General features: G+C 46.9%; 1 long non-coding RNA gene across 2 annotated transcripts; it reads left to right on the top strand.

The window, feature by feature from the left end:
• The first annotated feature begins 1,714 nt into the window (after positions 1-1,714).
• On the top strand, positions 1,715-20,940 carry LOC309870719. 2 transcript variants are annotated; one of them, XR_014314766.1, is made up of 3 exons: positions 1,715-10,999; positions 11,757-11,829; positions 18,698-20,940. It is a non-coding gene; the product is annotated as an uncharacterized lncRNA (long non-coding RNA). The 2 variants fall into 2 exon arrangements; XR_014314767.1 differs by lacking the exon at positions 18,698-20,940 and adding an exon at positions 16,144-16,770.
• The last annotated feature ends 1,425 nt before the right edge of the window (positions 20,941-22,365 follow it).

The raw sequence follows: 22,365 nt of genomic DNA, 5'->3' as shown, positions 1-22,365 counted from the left end.
CTGTCATAGGTCAGGCCTGCTTAAGAGTTACAAACAGGCCTCCCTCTGAAAGATGTGTGGCCCTTGCCGGCAGGGAGCCTGCAGCCCCCTCTCCCCCAAACCCAAGGTGACTGCCAAATCAGCATTCCATCTGCCGTATGTGCTGCTTTCCACCTTGGCATGCACCCTGCCTCCTCTTCCTGAAATGTCTTTCAGGAAAATGAAAAGTAGATACCTCTTCTGGAAAAGAGCAAGGGCACCGGGCCTTAGAAAATCATGCTCTGCCATCCCTCTGGTTGCTCTGGCTCCTGGTGTGAGACGGGTGCTAACGAGGTACCTGCTAACCACGGGACCCCCATGAGGCCTTAGGCTGGGCTTCTGTCAGAACTGGTCTGTACCCTGCTCTGGACCTTGGTTTCCTTATAGGTAAAATGTGGTCTTGGGAGCAAACAGTTCCTAGCCCTAAATACTAGGAATCCTTCTTCCTAGGATCTTAAGGTGCTCCTGGATACACTTGAGAAAGATGACTGAGCTCCAGGAAGGGGGCAGTGCCCTTGCAGGACAGCCAGTGTATGCTTTCTCCTTTAGTCAGTATACCATGTGAACCCAGATACGCCTCTGTCAGGAAGCCTTCCTGAACTTTGTCCCTTCCTCTTCATAGCGACTGGGTTCTCCCACCCCTCAGGGGGATCTGCACTGTTAGTCAGGGGTGCACTTACCAGAATCCGAGTAGGACTAGGCCTGGAGCCACACAGAATGAATATCCCTGCCATCAGGGAGGGAGTCATCCAGGCTGATGGGAAAGGGCATGACATTGGGCAGATAATCCCACCGAGACATGTAAAACTATGAATTGTGGCAGATGCTATAATAGGAGTCTAAAAGGGGATCTGATGCAGGCCGGAGGGGACTGATGTTCAGGCTGAGACCTGAGGACAAATTTGAATGTTTGAACAGTGCATGAGATGTTATTTCTCAGCATCTCATCAAGCAGTCTCTGTTCTTGCAGATACAGAAATCGGACTGAAAGTAAAATGAAGGGCCACCAGTATGTGGCTGTCCTAGAATCAGAGCTCAGATGGCTTTTGGCAACAGAGGTTAGGCTGTCGAAGCTTCAAGGACTATACTGGGAGATACTGAGGGACCTAAGACTGACCTGCTGCTGGCAGGCCCCCAAACAGTCCTGAGAACTCTTCAGCTTCCAGCTGACTAGAACCATCACAAATGAGGATCTGGTGGGAATAGGGGATAACCCAATCCAATCTGGATTCTTTTAGCAAGGGACAGGACAGCTAGCATTCGAGCAGTGAAAGTGACAGGGCTTTCCAGAAGGCCATAGCCCTGTCCAGCTCCTTGGGAACAGGGAGAAGGAGATCTCAGGCGTGCTGGTGGGTTGGGGAAGTGAGGGCAGGAACCAGGGAGGGAGGAGGATGGAGAAAAGTGATAGAAGGAAAGCTGCCTCCCATTCAACCGCTGCAGGAAAGGAGGCCAGAGAAGGGTTGTCACCTGTGTCCAATCCCCCACATCCAGTGCAAAACTTGCCCCTCACCCCCAACCCATCCCATGATGGGTAGAAGGGTCACACTCTGGAAAAGGGAAGAACTACGAAGTGCTCTCCTCAGCAAATGGTGGAAGGTGATCCTGACTCCAGAGGGGATGGTCCAGTCTCCGCCCACACCCTGCCTCCCCACTGTCTTCCCAAAAGCCAGAAGAGGGGCAGTTTGGTCTGCCAAGCTTCAGACAGAGAAGGCAGTATCTTGAGAAAAACTTTGATAATAGAGTGGGCTTGGAGAAGGGAGAAACCTGGCCAAGCAACAGCTAAAGGCTTCCTACGGAAGCCCTTGGTCTCCTTTGGGATGCTGGGACTCAAAATGGTGGGAGTAGACTTGGGGAACGGCATAGAACCAACAAACCTTAAGAGGTGAGGCTTTGGGGAGCCCCAGGTCCTGTGCTTCCACCTCCCAGAGCCTGTTTCCTCATCTGTAGAATGCACATCATAACATCTACTTTAGCCTGACTCAAGATGTCGTCTTCACAAATAGTCCCTCTCTTCTGGCCTCTACCTCCCATCCTTACTGGGCTCAAGCCTCTTAAGGATGTGATCTGATCATCCAGCTCTCCTGCTCAATCGTTCATGCCAGGAGCATTGGCCAGACCCTGTGCCAAGCTCTGAGAAGCTGATGCAGAGCAAGACCACACTGTCCTTGAGCTCAACTCAGCAGGAGGGCGGCACCCCTGCAGATCACTGCAGGACCATGTCTGGCCTCTCACCTCCTTTCCTGGGCAGCTGGGAGTCTACACTTGGCTGGCTCACCAATTCTTCCAAAGCTAGACCCTCAGCCAATTCCCTGCCCCACACTGGTGGTTGCAGCTCTCTAAGGGGCCCCGATCTCCACCCATCTCATTTCCCATGTGACTTTGCTGTCCTCCGTTCACTCTTTCTCAAGCCATGCGTATGCCAAGGAGGGGACAGGACTAGAAGTCTTGAACATTTCCAAAGCCATCAGTGAACTTCACCCTGGTTATTTCAGTACCCCTGTTACTTCTTAGAGATACAGAGTAAAAGAAAGTGTGTTACAATAAGCAAGTGTTTAATTAAAGGACTTTCTGCATTAAAGAATAAACGTCAAATCTGTTGGGTGCAGAGTCTTAAAGTCAGGGCACACTCGGGAATGTCTCTGAGGGAGGAAGACAGACAAAGCCGCTCAGTGGCTCCCTGTTGCCTGTGCTCCCAACTCCTTAGCTTGGCCACCAACGCCCTGTATAACCCTTGAGGGTGGGTGCTTGGGCTTTGTCCCTTGACCAGGCACAGGCCTAACCAGACCTGGCAGGGAACCTGCTGACTTGCTGGCTAGAGGGGTGGCTGGAGGGATGACCCCAATCAGTCAACCTCTTGGACTTTCTAAGGATTTAGGTGGCCCAGTCCTTCTACAAGTAAGAAAATTCAGTTTGCCTCCCGGTCTCTTCTCAGTAACTCTGAAGTGACAATATTTTCCAGCCTCCAAACTAATATTTCACACATAGATGTCACAGAGACTACTATTTCTCAGATATGCAAGAAGAACCTTGTCAATGGTTCCACAGCCTGGCATCCTCCCTCTGGGAACAGGTGACTATGGGTCACCTGTCTTCCCTGAGCCTCAGTCTCCCCATTTGTAAAATGAGGCGTTTGGATAACCTTAAGTTCCTTTCCAGCTCTAGCATCACCCTCAGATGTCCTGGTGCCTAGGGTGTCATTAGACAGGGGACGTGGTGACTCTGGGATCTGGGTCAAGTCCATGTCTTGGAGCATGGAAGAATCATGGTGATGGCTGCAGCCGCCAGAAGATGAGCTTGGCAGAACGGGCTAGGAGATTGCTCCACTGCTGGTGACGTGTCCTGGCAGAGTCTGTGCAGGTAGGTTGATGCAGGTGAAGGGCAGGGTTGGGCTGTCCGTTCTCTTGTGATCCCTAAGTAATGGTTGTCTGCAGGATCAGAAGCCTTCAGGACTGGTGGGTGCCAGCGAGATTCAGCCATTCATACTGGCAAAGCAGGTGAACCATCTTTTCACACACCGTCCTGCTGGGGCTTCCAGAAAGTTTTCTGCTCCCATTCCTTGAAGTCCTCTCTGTATTTCATTGTCTATGCCTGGAATTATACCTTCCCATAGCCTTCCAGCTCCCCATCCAGGTGGCATGTTCTGTGAGAAGACTGTGGCCCCGATACTGTAACCAGCCAGGAATGGCTTAGCTCAGAGGCAGAACCATGAGAGAAAGACTTGTCCAAAATTGCAGCTCTATTGAAAGAAAAATATTAATCCATTTCCAGTGTCACCTAAGAGCACACACCCAAGTTCAAATCCTATTTTAAAAGGTCAGAAAGGAGATACAAGCCCATTAAAAATCAAGGAATAAAGGAATTGGATAATTGAGTGTCTGAATGGGGAACCCCAAAAGCAACAAAATGACATCAAGAAGGCAAAGACCAACCAATCCGACTACATCAAAACTAAATATTTTCAGAATCAATATCACAAAGAGAACCAGAAAGCAACAGGTAAACGACCTGCAGATCCCTAATGGGTAAAAGAATACAAGCAAAACCTTAATGGTAAAAATGCAACAGGAAAGTATATAACTCACCTAAATCGACTTTACAGAAGAAGAAATAGAAGAACTGACAAAATTTTTTGAGAAAATATTCAATCCACTAATAACTGAAGATCAACAATAAAAAACATAAGGAGGGGCACCTGAGTGGCTCAGTTGGTTAAGCCTCCAACTCTTGGTTTTAGCTTAGGTTATGATCTCCGGGTCGTGGAGTTGAGCCCTGCATCAGGCTCTGCTGGGCACGGAGCTGGCCTAAGATTCTCTCTCTCTCTCTCTCTCCTCCTCCCTTGCTCACGTCCTCTCTCTCTCTCTCAAAAGAATAACATAATAAGGAATTAGGAGTTTCCCCCCAGCAAATCAAGGGGGAAGGTTTAAGAACACCCAGTGCTGACGAGAACACAGTAGAACGGGCACCATTATTCAGTGCTAAGGGGACTGTGAATTGGTGTAACCTATTTGAAAAGTAGTACAATAGTCAAAGAGAAGGAGAGAGGTGAATGTTTCAAGAAAGGGCAAGTAGCCTATGTATTTATACAACATGTATTGTCTTCTTTGTCTTCAATTGTCTTCAGGCATGGTGCTAGGTACTAAAATACGAAGATAAATAAGATATGGCATATCTTGGGCATATGGTCAAAGGGTTAAGACACACAGATACTAAAATGATGTGTAATAAGAAGGCCAGAGATGTGCTTGAAACGTGGGCAAAGCAGGGAGCAGCTGGGATGGGCGGTATGTATGTGAGGCTTTCTGGGAGTGTCTGGGGGGTTCCTAGAAGAGCCGCCCAGATGAACAGGAGTTAGTCAGAGGGCAGAGCAGAAGTAAGCATCATGGACGAGCTCATGGACAGTTCAGGGTCACCAGAGCATGAGAGTAAGGAACGGGATGGAGAAGGTGGGACCGGATCGCACAGTGCGTGTCTGTCTAACTGTCTTAACTGAAGACTTGGTTCTTTTTCCTCTTGACAAGAGGGAGCCTCTGAAGCATTTTGAGCAGGCAGGTGCCATGGTCAGATTTCTGTTTTAAGGTGGTTACTCTGATTGCCTGGAGACATTGGGAGGGGCAAAGGCTAATGAGAGGATGATCGCCTTGGTCCAAGTTGAGAGGGCAAGGCCTGAATTAGGGCTGGGCCAAGAGGATGGAGAGAAGGTAGAATTAGAGAAACCTGCTGACTGATGGTGGCTGAGTTAAAGAAGGAGAGTCAAGGATGCCTTCCCCATTTCTGTCTTGAGTAACTGGGTGGATGGGAGAATACCCCAGAGAAAGGACAGACTTAGGGGCTGGAGGAAGGCTGTCGAGCTCAGTTTTGGACAGGTTGAGTGAAAGGTGGGCGTCCCGGTGGAGGTGGCCTACGAGGGGCTAGGCAGAAGGTTTGGATCCAACAGGAGATTTAACAGAAGATTTGGTTTATAACTGATTGTGACTGTAGCCGCGGGCTTTAGTGAGCTGGGCCTTGGAGAAATGGCAGCTAAGAAGAGAAAGGGATCCAGGCAGAGAACCTATTCCCCATGTAAGGGGTGGGCAGAGAGAAAGATGAGCCCACGAAGGCAAAAAGTCAGAAAAAGGTGGAAGAAGCACCTGAAGCCTGTGTTGACATGCCAACTCAGGGATGTGGAGTATTTCCAGGAGGGAACACTCAACAGACAACAGAGAAAAGCCAGATAAGGACTGAGAGCCCACGGCATGGAGTGACTGCGGGCTGCTAGATCCTCACAGGGGCAGTTTCCTGTAAGAAATGGGGCAGAAGCCCCGCAAGGAGAGCGGAATAAAATGAAAGAGGAAGGAAAAGGCGACAGCATGGCCCCCTGTCCGGAGAAGTCTGGGATGCTGGGAAGAAGTACTCGAGTTACGATTTGGGTTAAGGAGAATCTCGGAGCTGGGCCGAGAGAAAATAAGGATAGATACGACAGAAGAGAGGTGGAAAGGGCGGTCGCCTAATGCGCTTCTGTCGGTAGAAATCAGAGGTGAGATCTAAGGACAAGGTCAGTAGGGAAGAAAAAGGTCCACTGGTGACCTTGACTAGAGCTGCTGTCAAGTAGGAGGATATATATGCCAGCTGGGAGCCCACAGAGGAAGTGTGGGCATGTCCTGGGAGGGACAGATGGAGAACTCGGGATGAGCTGGAAGGAGGTGCAGAGTTCACAGGGCAGGGCCAGACACGGAGCTGTGACTGACCCTTTAGGAATGGATGCAGGCCGAGGACCTGCCAAGGAGACTGAGCAGGAGGGGCTAAAGGAGAAGACCAGAAAAGTAATGGTCCCAGAAGCCCAGGGAGCTGAGAGTTCCCACAGGTCAGGGTGGCTACTGGTGGACCAGATGCACAGAGGTCAGGGGAGATGAGGGCATCCCCCAGACCTGGTCTTGGGCACTTTTGCCACAGCAACTTCGGGGGGAGGGACCAGGAGCCCGCCAGCTGGGGGATGATCTGGAGTCTGGCTGAGAAAGTGGGAGGAAGGAGGGGGACCTGGGGGGGGGGGTCTCCTGCCTCACCCTGGGGTGGGGTGCAGCAGGTCTCAGGAAGGTGCTGTGCCTTACCCGCTGTCATTTGGACAGAAGAGGGCTATGGGAACTGAGTTTGAAGGGCAGCAACGAGTTTGAAGGGCATGCAAGGGGCCCCAGAGCGGCGGGATTAAGTGTAGATGGGAAAGGATTAGCCGTGTTGGTGGAAAGGAGCAAAATTAAATCATGTACATTTTACGAGGTAAGCTGATCTCCATGTTCTTCTGGAGGCTTTTGCTCTGCCCTCTGGGTAGCGACTACAGCTCTAATTAGCAGTAGTTTCATCCCGCCTGTGTCTGGGGCCATGTCTTCCTCAGTTTTTGTACCTTTCGGCACCTAGCAACAGGCAGCGAGCGAGGTAGAGGCAGAATCATTATTTTCCGCTTGAAATCAAACGTCTGAAATTGAGGTTCAGAATTCTGTTTCATCACAGAGATTTTGTGACAATTCCCAGGGAATCCGTGAACAAGGAAATATAGTTCAAGGTTGAGGCTGTCATGGATGTGAGACTGTCTGCGTCCCAGTAAATGCAAGCTGTACTCCTCTGTGGGCACAGCTCTTTGCAGTTTACATGGTGGATCATTACATTTGTCTCCTTTGGTCATCGCAACCCTGTCCTCCCACCCCTGGTGAGGCACACCGCTGCCATTAGCCCCATGTCACTTAGGAAATTGAGACCGAGAGAGGCAGGCTGGAAGGAGAGAGTGATGGGCAGTGACGTGGACGGAGACTGGGCACAATCCTCAACGCTACATGCACAGCCCACCAGCACGCAGTGGTTGTATCTCCTAGACATGGAGTAATTCTCTTTCCTTCATATTTGAACAGGAGTCAAAAATCAAACAGAGCTTTGCTCTAACCAGCTGAGCTCTGGCCTAGAGCCACCACTGACAACACCTGGCTTTTGTGTACAGGAGCACACCAGGTGCCACCACAGCCACATAAACTAGAGAACAGGACATTTCCCTACATACTGTAACAAGGGGAGTGAGGAGGAATGAGGGACGCCCGAAAGCCCAAACCCCGAGACATCCATTACATGAAGTAACCAGCCCAGAGCCCGAGAGACAGATCTGATAGAAAGCTGTGGTCCAGATGAGAGACAGAGCGGCCTGAACTGGACCAGTGAAGATGGACAGAAATAGATCAGAAACTCGTAGTAGCTAAAACCCAGAAATAATTGGTGTAGGATTCACACTCAGGTAAGAGAGGGCAAAGATGAGGGTGACTCCCGTGTGTCTGGGTGGGCCCTGGGTAAGTAGGGGGAAGGCCCCTGTGTATGAGGAACACAGCATGGAGAGCCAGTGTGAGGGGCAGGACAGTGGACTCAGATACAGCCAAGGGGTCAGGGTCACAGCCAAGTGGAGCCCAGCAGGCACTTGGATCCGGGGTCTGGAGCTCAGGAAGAGATTGGACTGGAAGTACTGGCCCAGGGCCGTGGCTACTCAGAGAGTAATGGGAAGCCCGAGAATGAGTGAGATCACCAGAGACAGAATGGGACAGGGCCCAGGGTAGAATCATGAGTTACAGTGACCTGTGAGGAATCAGTCAAGGTGTGAGCAGGTGACAAAGGCAAAGAGAAGGAAGGACCTCAGAGATGTGGACAAACAGCTACGAGGGGGGTTGCCGGGGCAACCAAGGTAGCGAGGCATTCCAGGGAGAAAGGAATCAACATTGTCGAACACGGCAGAGAATTCCAAAAAAGACGGACTTTTTTTTCCTTTGATCTCATTATTAGTAAGTTTTTGTTGACCTTAATAAAAGCATTTTGGGGGAGTAATAGGGCATAAACTGAACTAAGGTTCAGATGTGAGGGGGAGGTGATTCTGTCACTAAGAGCCCTTTGAGGAGTCTGGAAGGAAGACTTGGAGAGGTGAAGGATTAGGGGCAGAGAGTTTGAGCGTGGGAAAGATATGAGCAAGTTTATAGGCAGACATCAGCTCCCAGATGCAACAAGCATTGTTGAGTGACATAATTTTTTCATTCTACACATTCTAATTTAATGCCTATTATGTGCCTGGCAGAGTGCCTAGCAGCGTGGATATTTGGTAAATGAATTAGAATCCCTGTTCCCATGGAAGTTGCATGGTAGGAGAGGAAAAAGACAGGAATGAAATAACGGGCACACACTGATATGCAACATGAATGGGCACTCTGAAGGAGAGGAACTAAGTGCTGGAGGGTGTCCAACAAGGGGACCTGTCCTAGGCTGACTCCAGGAGCCTTCCCTGTGGAGGTGACACTTGAACCAAGCTGTTCAGAAGGGAAAGGAGTTAAGTGGACAGAGTAAACGGGGGAAAAGCATTCTGGGCAGAGGGAACAGCCTGTGCAAAAGGAGAAGAGGTGAGACCAGAAAGGCAGGCAGTGCTGGTTGAGCAGGCTCTTGGAAGCCAGGACTGAGACCTGCTCTGGTATGTCACTGCCACCTGAGACTGGTTATGCTATGGAGAAATCAGAAGGAGCACAAGGAGACTTAGGGAGACCAGTTAAGAAGTGTCTGGGTCATGGTAGACAGAATTTGGATAGTCAACATAATCTGATTAGTCTTGGTGCTGATGGAATGAAGTAGGAGTAGGGCAGGGAGAGGAGGAGGGATTCAGAATGACCCCTGCATTTCTGGCTTGTACGGATGAGGTGGCAGTGCCATTCTCAGAATTGGAAAGTCCTAGAAAGGGACAGGGTCTGTGAGGCCGACCCCAACTCTGGTAGTACACAGCTAAGACATCCAAGTGGAGATGGGAAGGAAGTGGCTGAACACCTATATCCAGAGCATAGAGTGAGAAATTACAGAGACGGGCTCAGAGTTCCTGAGGGATCCCAAATGTGAATTAAAGCAGTGTCAGGTTTCTGGAACATTCTGAGGCTATGAAAGGTGACTGAGGAAGAAGAGGCATGAAATAGAGCCCAAGAAGCACCAACACTTGGGAGCTGTAAAAGGAAAGAAGAATCCTCCTAGGACACTGAAGAGAAAGGACCAGGGAGGCCTTTCAAACCAGAAGGATGACGTGGTCAGCAGAGAGGTCAAGTGGGGGGTATGTGTGGCTGATCTGTGGGCCCCTCTCATGTCCAACTGCCCAGTTGCCATGGTGGCCCTGATGATCAGCACCCACCAGGGCCCATGCTCTGAGACCTTTTGGGGACTTCAACCAAGGCAGCTTGGGTGGGGGTCCATTAAGGAAGAGGGAACAAAGTCTAAGTCCTTTTCATTTTAATCTTAAAGGAGAGCAATGCTGGTGTATGAATATTCTGAGCAAAGCAAGCCTGAGTGATGAAGCGATTAAGAGCGGAGACAATTAGCGTGAAATGAGCTCCCGAAGGGGCCAGGATCAAGTCCAGAGGTGGAGAAATTCACTGGGGGGCATAATGTGTATTGGACCGAATGGGGCAAAATGAAATTATTTACCTTTTAGAGAGTGACTTGATCTCCATGTTCTTTTGGGAGCTTTAATCTGACCTGTGTACTGACTACAGTGTTAATTAGGTCAGTTTTATCCTGTCTTGTGGCTGGGTTTGTGTCTTCGTTTTCTTGTTTCTCAGCACCTAACGACAGGCAGTAAGCTCTTTGCGTGCCAAACCAGTATTTTCTGCCTTGGGATCAAATATCTGAAGTCAACACTCAAACTCTCCAACCAAAGAGACTATGTGACAATTCTCCAGAAGTTACAATGCAGGAAAGAACTGGGGCATGAAGTCATGGGGTTTGGGTGAATGGAGGGAGAGCGGAGGTACCAGCTCCCCTCATCCTTGTAAGCTCTGTGCCATTTGTGTATATTCGCATTCCTCATCCCAACTGAACCTCACATCCCCCCACAAGATAAAGCATGACCCAATTTCAGAGAGGAGGAAACAGACGCAGAAGAGGAAGTGCCTTACTGACACAGAGCACAAGCAGTGGGAGCTGGATTCAGAACTCAGTGCAGCTAGTGTAACAGTCCTTCCCACGACCAGGCTGAGCCAGAGAGAAAGAGGGAGAGAGAGGGGGTCCAGGAGCCGGAGGTGGAGATGCTCTGCGGGCACGTGCAGAGGGGTGGACGCGCAGTCCAACTCCAGACCTACCGGATATTAAAGCATCAAATCCAACTGCAGTGATGAAATCTACAGTGTAAGAACAAGAGCGAGGAGCATTGTTTAAACCTCCCCACCGCATGAATGATGTGTACATTCTCTATTTGCATCTCAAGCTTCCGTAATCTTAAAAACTTAAGTCTTTAATCCATCTGAAATGTGTTTTTGCGTATGGTGTGACACAGAGATCTGATCTGATCTTTTTCCAGATGGATAACCAGCTTGCTAAGCACCATTTATTGTCTCAACACCATCTTTTCTCCCAGTTCCCTATGTCTAGACTCTATTCAGATGTGTTGATCTGTTCATCTACTTCTGGGCCAATACCAGACTTGAATGAGCAGAGCTTTCTCTAACTGCCTGATAAGGTGAGTACACCTCCCTCCCTAGCCTTTCGTTCTTTTTAAAAAATTACCTCTGTCATATTGCACATTTACTTTTTCATATACATTTTAGAATCAACTTATCAAAGTTCCATGAAAAATATCTTATTGGAATTTTGAGTGGGATTGCACTGAAGGGAAAAAGGAACACCTCTAGGTTACCAGTTCTCATCTGTGAACATGGCATCTGTCTCCATTTAATCAAGGCCTTATCTCTTGGGTTTGATTTTTAATGCCATTTAAATAAAGTTCGGTCACTTTTGCCATAAAGGTTTTTCACATTTTCTAATAGTTTTATTCCTGAGTACCTTATCAATTCTGTTGCTTCTGCAAGTGGAAAAAGTTTTCCTTTTTCTCCTTTGCTTTCCAAATTTTAGTGAATTTTCTAATCACTATGCTTCATTCACAGACACACTCAAGAGTAAATGTGCTTTGTCCCTGGGCACATAAATGAGAACACAGCACACATGTAAAGCAGAGCTCATTGGCTAGAAACGATTTAGAATTTTTGAATTAAATTCGAATTATTTAAGAAACACATGAATACATATTCCTTTAAATAAAATTAGAGTGTACAGATAAAGTCTCTGCTGGACTCCCCTCCCTCATCTCTGCCTCAGGCCCCTCCCCTCCTCTAGAGGTAGCTGCTGCTCTTAGGCTTTTTGCTGTTTATTTAAAATGTTTTCTGATGCTCATTGAAACACATCTTCTGTTCTCTTTCCGTGTGTGTTTGTTTGCACAGACATGGTGTGTTCACACCGGAGGTATAGCTTATTGAAGCTGGCGACTGGAGGACATAACCGATTACACCACGTGTGAGTTCCTTGTTGCCTATTTATTGACTGCTAAAATGTTACCAGTGCCATTCCATTAAGACAAACCTCCCAGCGCATCCTTGTACATTGCCTGTTTTGTGCCTGTACAGGTGTTTTTCTGGGACGGATACTTAAAAATGAAATTGATGGGTCATAGAGTATATACATCTTAACTTCTAATAGAGCAGAGTGTCTTACTAATGTAATCTCCTGCCAGCAGCACAGGAGCCTCCATTTCCCCAGACCATTTCCAAGTTTTACATTTTTAACCAGTCTGATGAGTGAAAAATAGTATTTTGTTTTAGTCCAAATCTTTGTGACCTACATACAAGGCTGAAGTCTTCATGTGCTTACTGTCCATTTATATTTCCTCCTCTGGATTGCTTGTCTATATCCTTTGCCTATTTTTTTTTTAAGTTTTTTTTTTTTTTGTCTTTTTGCTATTGATTTTTCAGAGTTCTTTATGTACTTTGAATACTAATACTTTGTTGTGTATATTGCAAATGTTTTCTACATTGTGATTCTTGTCATTTAATTATATGGTATCTTTTGTCCTAGAAAAACTTTAAATTTAATACAATCAAATTTATCAATCTTTTATGTCTTTTTTACAGCCTTATTTATGAAAACCTTTACTATATGAAGATCATAAGCCTTTTCTATATTTTCTTCTCTAAAATTTATAGTTTACATATACATATATATTTAAGCCTTTATGCTATATACAAGAAATAAATTCCATGCACATGAATCTTAGGCTCTGACTTTAAACCCCCCATCCCCAAATAGATAGGTAATTGTCCCAACACCATTTATGTAATAATATATCATTTCTCCGCTGATTTAAAATTGCTGCCTTCACCAGACTCTAAATTCCAGGGCGGGTCTATGTCAGAGCTCTTGCTGGTCCACTGATCTATTTGTCTACTCCCGAGCTTGATAATATGCTTTGCCAACTGGCGGGACAAATCCCACTCTCTTTGTTGTTTTTGCAAAATTGCCTTCGTCATCCTTGCATATTGGTCCTGCCACATGAATTTTAAAACCAGCCTGCCAAATTTCAGGAAAAATTGAATTGGGATTACTTGGAGTTTCTGGATAAGTTAGAAGAAAAGTGGCATCTGTGGCACACTGGGTCTTCCTCCCAGCACACGAGGCCTGCACGCACCTCTCTCGGCTCTGGTCGTCTCTTACGTCTTCCGGGGAAGTTTTACATTTTCCTCCAGCCGAAGTCTCGCATCGTTCTTGATAGGTTGATTCCTGGATTTAGTTTAGGTTTGGTGGTCCCCTGAGAATGGGATCGCCTCTCCCTTTATTTGGCACCCGTTTCTCCTTATTCCAATTCAACCTGTCTCCTAATCACTGGGCTTGGTTTGCAGACACACACACGAAGTAAACGTTCTTCCTCCCTGGGCACAAACATATGAGCATAGCCAAACACACGGAGCTGGCATAATAGGCTGCAAACAAATGAGAATCTTTTCAAATTACACTTTAATTAAACACACAAAGCATGAATACATTCTCCTTTTTAAAAGTAGAACCATACAAATACAGCTAAAGTTTCCCTTGGCCACCTGCAATCCTGGTCCCTTCCCCCTCCATGGAGGTGGCTACGGTTCCCAGTTTTACATATTGCCTTCCATAGTGAATATGTAGTATTAGTGGAGGCATTTTGAATTAATTATACCACATCATAGGGATTATACCGTATCCTGCATTTTTCATTACATTCATTTAATTACAGTCTTACGTTACTGAGATCTACGCATGTTGTTGACATACCAGCTCTTGTCATCCTTTGAACAGCTGTGTGATACTCCTTCACGTGCCTGGACCATGTTTCCTCTATTCTAGTGTCCAAGACCATGACAGGGTTTCCCCCCTATTATGAAGAATGCTGCTGGGAGGGGCACCTGGGCGACTCAGTTGGTTAAGTGTCTTCCTTCTGCTCGGGTCATGATCCCGGGGTTCTGGGATCGAGCCCCTTGTCCTCTGCCTGCCCCACCCTTCACCACCCCTGCCCCCAGCATGTGCTCTCTTGAGTGCATTCTCTCTCTCAAAGAAATAAATAAAATCCTTTAAAAAACAAAACAAGAGGGGCGCCTGTGTGGCTTAGTCCGTTAAGCGTCTGCTTTCAGCTCAGTCAGGATCTCAGGGTCCTGGGATCGAGCCCCACGTCAGGCTCCCTCCTCATCCGGAAGCCTGTTTCCCTTTCTCTCTCTGCCTGTCTCTCTGCCTACTTGTGATCTCTCTTTCTCTCTGTCATATAAACAAATGAAATCTTAAAAACAAAACAAAAACCAAGAATGCCGCTGGAAACATCTCGGTACTTGCTGCATTCTGAAATGCTTCTGTAGGGTAGGTACTGAGAGTGGAACTCTGGCATCTGTCCACTATTGGGGTTTTAAGAGACATGACCCAAGTTGGCGTCTGGAGTGGCTATGACAATTTAAACTCCCTCCACAAGTGGATGTATATCCTTGTTTTTCCAGGCCACTGACAACTTGTAAAGTTTCCAGATCTAATGGGTGCAAAATGGTTTCTTCTTGGTTTAATTTGTGTTTTCCTGAGCGATTAGTCATGCTGTAGTCTCTTCGTGGGATCTCCTGGCCGTTTATGTTGTATCACATTGGAGAAATTGTATGCGCCCCCCACAACTTGTTCATCTTCCATATTGATTTATGGGAAATCAAGCAAACATCTCTCTTGTATTGATTTATGGGAATTCTTTATATATTCCTAATAGTGCTTTCCTGTCTGCCCTATGCATTATGTAGAATTCTTTATCATTCTGACCTTTGTCTTTTAACTGTAGTGCAGCTCTTATTACAGCTCTTATTACAGCTCTTTTCATTTCTATGTCGAATTTATAATCTCGCCTTAAGAAGACCCTCTTTTGGGGCACCTGGGTGGCTCAGTGGGTTAAGCTGCTGCCTTGGGGTCAGGTCATGATCTCAGGGTCCGGGGATCGAGCCCCGCATCGGGCTCTCTGCTCAGCAGGGAGCCTGCTTCCTCCTCTCTCTCTCTGCCTGCCTCTCTGCCTACTTGTGATTTCTCTCTGTCAAATAAATAAAATAAAATCTTAAAAAAAAATTAAAAAAAAAAGACCCTCTTTTACACAAAGATCACAACCATTTTTCCTCACTTTTTTCTAAAGCTTTTAGAGTTTTCTTTCTCCCGTGTATATTTTACATTATTTTGCAATTTTAAGACTTTGCTGTATATAAAGCTTATCTTTAGTGTGATATTGGTGCTTAATAAATTTCAAAACTGAAAAGCAGTGTTTTTCAATCTATTTACTGGATAATCTGGCATTCTCCACTGATTTAAGGTTGCAACCTTCACCAGACTCTAAATTCCAGGGCGGGTCTATGTCAGAGCTCTTGCTGGTCCACTGATCTATTTGTCTACTCCCGAGCTTGATAATATGCTTTGCCAACTGGCGGGACAAATCCCACTCTCTTTGTTGTTTTTGCAAAATTGCCTTCGTCATCCTTGCATATTGGTCCTGCCACATGAATTTTAAAACCAGCCTGCCAAATTTCAGGAAAAATTGAATTGGGATTACTTGGAGTTTCTGGATAAGTTAGAAGAAAATTGGCATCTGTGGCACACTGGGTCTTCCTCCCAGCACACGAGGCCTGCACGCACCTCTCTCGGCTCTGGTCGTCTCTTACGTCTTCCGGGGAAGTTTTACATTTTCCTCCAGCTGAAGTCTCGCATCGTTCTTGATAGGTTGATTCCTGGATTTAGTTTAGGTTTGGTGGTCCCCTGAGAATGGGATCGCCTCTCCCTTTATTTGGCACCCGTTTCTCCTTATTCCAATTCAACCTGTCTCCTAATCACTGGGCTTGGTTTGCAGACACACACACGAAGTAAACGTTCTTCCTCCCTGGGCACAAACATATGAGCATAGCCAAACACACGGAGCTGGCATAATAGGCTACAAACAAATGAGAATCTTTTCAAATTACACTTTAATTAAACACACAAAGCATGAATACATTCTCCTTTTTAAAAGTAGAATATGAATACAGCCAAAGTTTTCCTTGGCCATCCTCCGAAAACGTATAGTTTCCTACCCCCTCCACAACTTTATGCATCTCCTTTCATAGAAATATATAGTACTAATGTAGATATCTTGAATGAATCATCTCACTTTATAAGGATTTTACTGTAAGCTGCATTTTCTCACTCAATCGTATATTTTTAGGATATACTCAAACCGATGTAAATGGCTCTTGCCAGTTCCTTTTAATAGCTGTATTGTTACTCATTCCTCTGATGATACCTCATTCTCTCTCCTCTAAGATCCAGGCACAAATGAGGTCGCCTCCTTTTTGTTCCTCCATCATAAGAAGCGCTGCAGAGAACAGCCTTGCACATGCCGGCTCTATAATTTTTCTCTAGGATTGAGAATGGACTTTGGGGTCTCAAGGTGCCCACAAAACTTAGTCCACAAAACTATTTGTAGTTTTAACAGACACTACCGATGTGTCCTCCTTAATTTCTGTACCATTTAAACTTGCAGTAAGAGGATAGGCGAGGACTCAAATCCCCACACCATAAGCAGCTGTTTTAAATATTTGCCCATCTGATGGACGAAAAATGGAAGGTTTTTTTTTTTTTTAATATTTCTGTATACCTGTTTGCAAGTGAGATTTTCCTGCACACTGCTGTTTGTGTTTTCCCTTTTCTGAATTATCTGTTTGTTTTTGCTCATTAAAAAAATTAGATGGTTTGTCTTTATCTTATTGATTTGTGGAATTTCCTAATCTAATCTGGATAGTAGTCTCTTGTATAGACACAGCAAATATTTTCTTCCAGCTCCTCTGTGGCCTTTAACTCTTTGTAGGCTCCTTTAGACAGAAGTTATTAATTTTGACCTAATCAAACGTATCAGTCTTTTCCTTTATTCCTTTTACATATATATCACACTTGTGCCTTTCTCACTCCTACATTTAAACATATTGTGTATTCTTTTTCTTTTTTCAAAAATTTATTTATTTATTTATTTGACAGAGAGAGAGAGAGATCACAAGTAGGCAGAGAGGCAGGCGGGGGCGGGGGAAAGCAGGCTCCCCCCTGAGCAGAGAGCCCGATGCGGGGCTCGATCCCAGGACCCTGGGATCATGACCTGAGCCGAAGGCAGAGGCTTTAACCCACTGAGCCACCCAGGCGCCCCATGTATTCTTTTCTAATAAATTTGCCTTTATGTGGGTCTTTCATGCATCTGCAATACAGTTTTATGGTTGAAATGAGGTATGATCTAACCTCTCCCCAACATACAACTGACTGTTGTCACACAGGTGACTGACCACTCACCCTTTCTCTGATGATCGAAGTAAAGCTTCCTCGCTCCCTGAGTCATAGTGTCTAGGTCGTATGAGGCCCCTATTCTGTCCCACTGGTCTGTACCTTCCTGTCCGTACCAGACTATTTTATCTGCTAGAGCTTTATGCCACCTTTTGATATCTTTTAAGTAAAATGCCCCATTGCCTGTGCTTCCTTTTCAATTATCTACACGAACTATTACTGCATGTTAACTCCCCCACATGAATTTTTAAAATTGCTCTCATGTTCTGTGAATTTTGAGATTAATTTGGGGGAAAATTGACATCAATACAATACTGAGCTTTTTCATCTGCGAGTACATTTATTCTGATCGCCTTGTGTTTCTTCAGTTACATACTTTTCTCGATCAGGAAACTACCCATTTCCTAATGGGTTTATTCCTGTATTTTTATTGCTGTGAGGGAGTTCTCTCCGCACTCCCTTTTTTGGTTTGCTTTGGCTTGCTACATTTTTAAAAAATCTACTTCCTAATCACTGCACTTCATTCACAGACACACACAAAGTAAACGTTCTTACTCCCTGGACACAAACACGCGGGCACTGCCAAACACACAGAGCTGGCATAATTGGCTGAAAATGAATGGGAGTTTTTTTCAAATTAAAGTTTAATGACACAAGCGGAACATGAATACATTCTCCTTTTTAAAAAATAGAACATTGCAGATGATGCTGAAGTCCCTTTTGGCCACCCACTGCCATCCCATTACCTCCCTCCTCTCCAGAGGTAACCACTGTAATGGGTTCACTGTGCACTTTGCTAGACTTTCTGGAAACTTCTAAATTCACAGATAGGTGCCCACAGGAAATATATGTTAGAGTTGTCTCAAATCATGAGCATTTTGTCTTCTCCTTTCCAGTTTTCATTGATATTCAATTTTTGTCTTGACCTGGATTTTATTATGGTTATGGAATAAAATGTCAGTATTATCACCTGTCACAATGTGAAAAGAAAGATGTAGAAGTCAGGAGACAGCCCTGTGTGGGGCGGGGGCCTGACAGGGGTGATGAGGGGAGGCAGGGGCTTCTGTGGGCATATGCAGTAGCACAAGGAGTGAAGGAGCAAGCGGATTTCTTAAAAATTGAAAAGATAACCAGTGGAGGTACTTCAAAACTGTGTTGGAAGAAAGCAGAGATGGAAGGGAGTATTTTCCAAGTGTTGTAAAGCCTACTCTGCCGCATAGGACATCACTGAAGCTCATGAACTAGAAGTAGGGGGTAGCAGATGCCGTTCTCCCTGAAGCAGGGAGACAGGTGTGAGCCCCTTCTCATGTCCTCCTTTCTTTTGTGCCAGGGAGGAAAGCTCAATTCAAAAGTGCTCAGGCAGAGGGAGAACTCAGTTGGCTTCTATAACCAAACCACAGACCAGGCTGGGCCTCTAGGCCCCCTGGAGTCAGGGACTGGGCCATCAGCCCCTCCGTCTCGTCTCTGGGCTGCCGCATCCCATGGCCTGCCAACCTCCTTCTCTGGGGTCTGCTGCTTCCACATGCTCTGCATGTCTCCCTTCCTTCAGGTCCTGACCAAAAAGAGACCCAGGTGGAAGTGCAGAAGTTTGGTTCGAAGGTCTCCCTGGCTGGCTCAGTGGGTTAAGCGTCTGCCTTCAGCCCAGATCAGGATCCCAGGGTCCTGGGATGGAGCCCCGCGTGGAGCTCCCTGCTCAGCGGGGAGCCTGCTTTTCCCTCTCCCTGTATCCCTCCCCACATGCTCTATCTCGCGCTCTCACTCTCTCTCTCCCAAATGGATGAATTAAATCTTTATTTAAAAAAAAAAAAAAAAAAAAAGAGGACTTAGTTGAGTCAGTGCTTCTGGCTACTCTCTCTTTTGTCCAGTTGCTCTGTCCTCAGCGCCCTTGTCTGTGGAGGCCCACATTCATAATAACAGCACCTGCCTTATCAGCACCAGAGCATTGGGAGGGTCAAAGAAGATGATAGAAGATGATGCCTGTGAAGGGCTTAGCCGGGGCCTGGCGTAGAATGAATCCTCCATAAATGTTAGGAGCTGTCTCTGCTCCCAAGTTAAACAATCTGGAACAGGCTCTGATTGGCCCAGCCTAAGTTAGGGGCTCAGTCACCCCTGGCTAATCAGTGATGGCCAATAAGGGGAATCCCATTCCAAACAGAGAGGCTGGAGTGCAGAGTGACTAACTAGCAGAGAGGGTGCTGGTCTAGGGAAAGAAGCCAATGGATGTATCCTGTCAATCTCTCTGGTGTCTGCAGAAAAGGGTTTGACTCGGGCCCCGTAAGCCTGGAGGGAGGGAGGAGGCCACCACGTTGTTGTTGTCCCTGAGAAGTGTTGCAGGCCTGAGCTAAGGTGTGGCTGGAGAGCGGGTGGATTCAAGAGAAGTTGTGGAGGTAGAACTAGGGAGCCTGGTGCCAACGGAACACGAGCGGTGGGAGAGAGCGAGAGGTTGAAGGGTGCCCTGGGCTGCTGACCCAGAAACTGCCACAGACAGAGCCTGGCCAGAGTATAGCCTTATTTCTTCAGGACTCAAGTTCCCTCTACCACCCCGCCCCTTTCTGATCAGCGCAAAAACTTACTCTTAGTTCAAGGTAAATGCAATTACTTCAGGACTTGACGTAAGTCTCTCTTAAGCAAATTCTTGGTCTACTTCCAGCTTTTCTGCTTCCCACTACTCCTTCCCTTCTCCCTGTAGTGGTCTTTGTTCTGGGATCCCCTATTTTGCCCTGGTACTGGGGGGTGCATCTGATCCTGGAAGACCAGAATCTCTCCGCGGCCATCCACTGAGCCAAGACAGCCCCGCTGAGTCGTTGTCCCAACCACAAAGCAGTCCCCCACTTCCCTGTACCCTCACCATCCTCACATTGCTATGGGGATACACAGGACCCAGGGGAATACCCCCAGACCCATCTGTCAGGGCCTAACCCCAAAGCTCTCAACCTCTCCATCCCAAGCTTTGGGGGGCTGGGGAGATTGGTCTTCTGGGCAACACCATAAAGAGCCAGACAACAAGACTTTCTACTCTTTTACTGCTTTTGGGAGATCTAGTATCTACCATTAGTGATGTGTCCATACAACTCCCCTCACTAGCTAGCCAAACTTTTATTTCTCTTCAGGCAGAAAGACAGCTTCCACATTCTTCCCTACTTGCTGTTCGTGACATCAGTGTCAAGTTCTGATAAGTTCGGGTTCTTATCTCTTTACAAAAAGACTACCAAATGCCCTGGCTCTGCTGTAGGTTTCAAGAGACTATTTGAAACCCTTGACGGTCTTACCACATTCCTACTATAGCAACCCCGGTCCCCCACCAAAACTCCAACTGTAGCAAGAGAAAGTGACCATGACCACCATCAATTTCCTGCCTTCCCTATATATACACACTGTTCCTCACATCAAGAGATGAAGTCCACTTTTGCTGCCTGTGAACCTGGGCTGGCTTTGGCGACTTTTTTGACCAATAGAATGTAGCAGAAGGATGTTCTGAGACTTGGGAGACCAGGTCATCAGAAGCTGTATAGCTTCCACAAAGGACTTTTGAAATACTTGGTCTTGAGACACTCCCTCTTGCCACCCACCTGCCATGCTATGAGAAGCCCAACCCAGGTGGTAAATCCACATGAGGGCACCCCAGTCCATAGCCCCTGTCAACCGTGTGAGGGAGCCTTCCTGCACAGTGAGCCCCCCTGAGCCTCGAGGACTCCAGTCTGGCTACCATCCAGACTTGAAGCAAGAACCACCCAACTGAGTCCTGTCAACCCCCAGAGCCATGAGAAATAATAAATTGTATTTTTTAAGCCACTAGAGTTTGGGGTCATTTGTCATGCAAAACAGTGACAGGCAAGGAAATGGGAGGAAAACATGTTGAAGAGTTATGTAACTCTTACATAGGATGTAGGATGTAGTAGGATGTAAATCCTACTACACAGCCCTTAAACAGACCATTATACAGTATGGTACATGCAGTAATGGAACACAGATATGCACAGAGCTTTCCAGCAGAGGTGACAACTGGCCTGACTTCCTAAAGATGAGCAGGATGAGCAAGGTAGAAGGAACAGGAAGGACATTCCCAGCAAGGGAAGCAGCACAAGCAAAGCCCCACAAGTGAGAAGTACCAAGAGTGAGCTTGCAGGCATCTAGCTGGACATCTGGTGTTCCTGGGCTATGAGAGCAGGAGGGGATGGGAAGAGTGAGACAGGAAGTGGAAAGAGATCAGGTCCTGCAAGGCCTTGGGTGCCCCACATCAAGGAATTTGGACATCATCCTGCAGTCCGTGGGTATAACTGCATGTCTTTACACCAGTGACAATTTCAGATTTGTGGTTTGGGACAATCACTGTGGTAGCCAGCGTGAAGCCTGGATTTAGAGAGTGACAGTCTCTAGGTAGGGAGATGAATTAGACTGTGATCATGGTCAAGGTAAGATAAGATGAGCCTGGAACCATGGCAGTGGGGGAGCGGGGGTGGATGGAGCCCAGAAACCTTTAGAAAATAAAGTCAGAAATGCAGGATGATTGGATGATTGTTGGCTATAGGGGTGAGAGCAAGGGTAGAGTGAAGGGGGTGACTCCCGTGTGTCCTAGGTGGCGATGGTAGAGAAGTTCTTGGAATGGGGAGCATGGTTTGGGGGCCAGTTTGAGTGGGTCAACAATGGGTTCAGTCTCAGGTAGAGCTGAGGGGCTGGGGACACAGCCAGGTGGGGCCCATCGGGCAGCTGGATCCCAAAATCAGAGGCTCAAGAAGAAATTCAACTGGAGGGGCCAACGCAGGGACAGTGGGTAATGGGAAACTCAAGAACTCATGAGATTGCCAGGGAAAGAGTGTAGGGAGAGAATAAGTGAGGGCCCATGGCAGAATTGTGAGCTACAGTGACATTTGAGGGGCCCCAGAGGTGTAGGCGGGCAATAAAGGAGAAAGAGACCTGGGAGCTATGACAGCTAGGAGAGGTGTTGCCATGGCACCCAAGGTAGTAAAGAGTTTCGGGGAGAAACTAATCAACCTGCTATATGGCCCAAGTCTCAGAAAAACAAGAAGCAAAATCCTTCGAATTTAGCAGTCGGAGGCTATTGTGAACCTTGGCAAGAGTGAGGGTAATAGTTTATAGGGGCAATGGAGGGAATGGGTAGAGGATATGCAGACCTGACCCCTGCCCTTAGAGAAGGCTGGATAGCTAGGGCAGGAGTTGGGTGGCAATGAGAAGACTGTGGGTGATCACAGGAGGATT

This window comes from Mustela nivalis (genome assembly GCF_964662115.1).
Source record: "Mustela nivalis genome assembly, chromosome: 8".
NCBI classification, from domain to species: Eukaryota; Metazoa; Chordata; class Mammalia; order Carnivora; family Mustelidae; genus Mustela; species Mustela nivalis.
Note: the sequence above shows the minus strand (reverse complement) of the source record. Positions and strands in the feature narration are given on the sequence as shown.